General features: G+C 27.0%; 1 protein-coding gene across 2 annotated transcripts in view; it reads left to right on the forward strand.

Moving 5' to 3' along the window:
- The first annotated feature begins 290 nt into the window (after positions 1–290).
- Positions 291–5000, forward strand: part of LOC119581116 (mitogen-activated protein kinase kinase kinase 15-like) — a 36944-nt gene continuing 32234 nt past the window's right edge. Inside the window, exon 1 of one of the 2 annotated variants that reach the window (XM_037929453.1) lies at positions 291–440. The gene's annotated coding sequence lies outside the window, so the exon portion shown is untranslated. The remainder of the gene's footprint in view (positions 441–5000) is intronic. The other variant, XM_037929455.1, reaches the window with a different exon arrangement.

The raw sequence follows: 5000 nt of genomic DNA on the forward strand, positions 1-5000 counted from the left end.
TCTATATACTGATATTTTCTGAACGTCTAGTATCGATAGCAAATTAGACGGGGATGCTGCAGTAATTTTACACATATAAATACATCTATAATGTATCTATATATTAATTTGCAATTTTTTATTTAAATGCCATTGCTTTTCCATAAAGCAATGGCATTTGCTTTATGGAAATGGACTCTTGTAAAACAAATATCAAATCATAAAAAAATCTCGAATCCTCCAGAAGGAATGCAACAAGTGCACAGATCGCCTGTCACATTACCACGGGCAAGCTTTAACCCCGCGGTCTCTGCCAACCAACGGGCCCAACTCGAATGATATATTGGGTCCGCAGTCTCTGCTAACGAGCCGCTCCCCAATGTTTTCGTCTGAGACTCCGTGAACAACCTTGGGTCGAGCATCTGACCTCATCTTTTACATTTTCCAGCCGAAATGAGAAGGTAGGACTTTCCTAGCTAATTGTACGGTGATTTTCCTACCTAATGAACCGTCCTAGCATGCATGTTGTCCAGAGAGAAAGGTGGTATTAAGATATGAGTGGAGGTAAAAATTTCCTTCCGGAGAGTGGAGCTTCTGAGGCTCTGACCTTCAGCAATTTGGCTTTAATACTGTTTATAAGAAGATTGGATTGGATTTGCAGTTCTTTTTGATGAAAAAACGATACTTACTGCCATTTCACTTTGAATTTAGACTCCGATGTCATGGTTCAAGATTTATTTTATTTTCCATTTTGATGAATAGTCATCATTGTTTTGTCTACATTTTAAGTTTCGTTTTGATCAGATATTTTGACCTGATATCTATTTTGATTTTCACTTTGACTTCGTTTTGGGAAGGATGCAATAGCTCTTGCCATGCATTATCACTTTTCAACTTATTTCTGGGTTTGTTAGAGTATCCTTGCTCTTCCCAAGATTATCAAGTTAACATGACAGCCTGTGGAAGAGAGAATGAGGAAATGTTCATACTTTTAAGATTTCGATTTATGTTCATCTGACCACAAAGGGAAACTTATACTATGGATGATTATTTCTGTGGGATTGGTAAAAAGGGTGATTATTTATGCTTTGGTAATTCAGTTATCATTAAATATTGGATAATTGACAGATTTAGGACGATATACTCGTGTGACTAAGTACTTACTTTATAGCCAGCCACTTTGGGGGAGCTCTTGGGAATTCAGGCTTTCGAGATAGGGAGAAGGTATCACTTATAGCAAGTGATCTAGAAATGTGAGCCAACTGTCTTATTCATATAGACATATGTAAAACTTGTGATTATATGATTATACTTTAAATATAGGCAAGGCAATATATCATAAGTTAAAAGTATTTATTTCTAAAATGTATATTACATTGAGTGTACTATACAACAATTTGTGACAATTATAGGGATACTACAGATGTATTCCTTTTTTCTTGGCACAATTCTATATTTAGCCGACAATCTTGATTTAATGATTCTGATAGTAAGGAAGGGCATGAATAATATCAGGAAAGTTTGGGATAAAACAGTTTGAAATACAATATGTATGAAATAATATATAAAAAACAAAAAGAAAATTGCTAAACTGCTAAAATCAGCCCAACAAACTCAACAGAAATGCTTACCAACATGGAATGCCAGCAGTGTGAAATGCAACTTCCCTATCTATGTGGATCTATGTACTTTGCTTCCACACTCCCAACCCTAGGGGCATTTACTTATCAAAGGCTCCACCCTTGGACATTATCCTATCATGGATTCTACTTTCAGAATTCCTGAACAGTTTATTCATGCTTAAGCCCCCTGCACCCCAAGACTTTACATTTATTGGTCTGGAGAGCTTGAATACGAAGAAGAATTTGGCACTTGAACACTTACACATTTAGATAAAACCAACACAGTTCATGACACTTTCAGTACTTTGATTTTTCAACAGGAACACTGATGCAGAAGGTATTCTTAACACATATCTGGATTTCCTTGGAATCTGGGGCGGTATTCAAGAAAGGTCTAAGACTGTTCTTAACGATTTTGCTCTGTTGTCACATCTCAGAGTTAATGCTGGTAATAGAACACACATTTAAATTGTAATGAACCCTATTTTGATAATCTATTATAATAAGACAATGAGGTAAATGTGGCAATAAATCTTGCTTATATCATAACGGTAATATTACCATTAACTATATCTAAAGATGATGTGCCATCCTTACTTTTATTGTCATTGCATGAGCTGTAAAGGTGGATGCTGCTATTTGTATTTTTAAAATAAAATACAGTAATAGAAATGTAGGAAATGGCACAATTAATGTTTGGAAATTTATCAAAAGAGACCTCAAATCTTTGCTTATTATTTGCAAAGTGTAATGATGTTCAATAGAGGAAAATTTGCATAAGGACAAATTAAAGACAGTCCTTATGCATTAGGACAAAATTAAAGACAGTCCTTGTGGAAATGAATAGAAAATGTCAGTAAAATATAAGAAACGAACAAAATTAACATTTGACAAAGAAATCAAAAGGGTCGTCTTAGTTTTTTCTATCATATTCAATACAGAATTATCATGAAATTTGTATAAATTACATTGTAGTTTTAAAGACAGTCCTTACACATTTGAGACGCTAAAACTTTGGCCGAGTCTTAGACAAAAATTGCCTATCTAAGATATTTTTGTGGGGATTCATAGACAAATTCACCAAGTCAAAGACATGAAGTTCACATCAGTAATGCTAAATATACTTTGGAGGCCCATTCTGATTTATTGTAACCATTAATTAATCCATTTTCTACATATTTACAGCAATTTTTTATGCAAAAACACAAATGTCGCCATGTGGCTTTACAGCTAATACAATGACAACAAACCTATCGTTGCCCAAATTTCAGTTGAATATATAAAATGTGTAATACTATTGTCATTATAAAAGTAAGACTTTTGCATTATATAGTTTTTACATATTACTGAAACCATTTATCTTCATAATGATGTAAATGTTTACTCCTTTACCAGCATTAATATTGAGATGTGGCAAAGGTGCAAATCATAAATAAATTGCTAAGACCAGTCTTAGACCTTTTGTGAATACTGCCCATGGTTGTAAATGCTAAGAGGCAGATGTCACAATTTATGCACAGTTTTTTTCTCACAAGGTTTGTGGTCTTTCACTGTGGCCATGTTTCGCAACAAAGTCAAATAGACGGCCAAGCTGTTTGGCCACTCCCATTGAGAGACATTACTTGTCAGGGGAAAAAAAAAATCATGTCTTGTAGGTACATTAGTTTTGACTGCAAACAGAGCAAAAGCAAATTGAAGATTATGTAAAAAATAAATACACACACCTACACACACACACACACACACACACACACACACACACACACACACACACACACACACACACACCACACACACACACACACACACACACACACATATATAATAAGAATTCACAACATATAAAGATTTGAAAATAAATAGTGCAACATTATTATATATATAGATATCATGCTAATGTATTCACAAACATATATAAATGCATCCCCTGCTGCTGTTGATTTCAGTTATAGAAAAAAATAAAGATCTTATTTTCTTGCTTATATATATCTGTTACTGTAGATGAGTGATCTGTTTTACTCACATTTATATAGTTGTATGGTTTTGCTCATCATGCTACTACTACTAACCATTCTTTGCTACAATTAAAGAATATAAGTATGAATATTTGAAAGGCAGAAAGAAACAGACAGTGAGAGAAAGATGATTGTGATCACAGGATTTGCAACTATATATATATATATATATATATATATATATATATATATATATATATATATATATATATATATATATATATATATGTATATATATATATATGTTATATATGTATATATATATATATGTATATATATATATGTATATATATATATATATATTATATATATATATGTATATATTTATATATACATATATATATATATATATATATATATATATATATATATATATATATATATATATATGTATATATAATATATATAATATATATATATATAATATATATAATATATATATATATATATATTATATATATTATATACACATATATATATATATATATATACTATATATATATTATATATATATATTATATATATATCTATATATTACTATTATATACTACATATATACTATAATATATATAATATATTGCATTCTATATATATATTATATACATATATAATATATATATATATACATATATATAATATATATATATATATATATATATATATTATATATTATATTATATAAATATTATATATATATACTATCATATATATATACTATATATATATATCTATCTGTTTATCATATAATGTATATATATATCATATATATATATCTAAAATATATAATATAAAATATAAATATACATAAACATAACATATACATAACATATACAATACAAAAAACAATTAAAATATACATATACATATATATATATATAAGATAAAATATATATTATATAATATATATATATATATATATATATATATATATAAATATATATACTATATATAATATAATATATAAAATATATACATATAATATATATATATTATATATATATATAAAATATATAAATAATATATATAATATATATATATAATATATAATATAGTATAAAATTAATATATATTTTTTAAAAAAATATAAATTATATATATATAGTTTATATATAGTATATATATAATATATTTTAATATAAAATATATAAATATAAAATATAAAAATATATATAATATATTTTATTATTATATATATATATTTATATATTTTATATAATAAATAATATTACCTATTAAAATATTTTACTCTATTATATATTTTATCATATATAATATTTCAAATTTTAAATTATATATAATTTTAAACTATATCCATATATTATATATATATTATCTTTATATATTCTTAAATTCAAAATTTCCCAAATTCCCTTTCCCCAAATTA

Source organism: Penaeus monodon, chromosome 14, assembly GCF_015228065.2.
Source record: "Penaeus monodon isolate SGIC_2016 chromosome 14, NSTDA_Pmon_1, whole genome shotgun sequence".
NCBI classification, from domain to species: Eukaryota; Metazoa; Arthropoda; class Malacostraca; order Decapoda; family Penaeidae; genus Penaeus; species Penaeus monodon.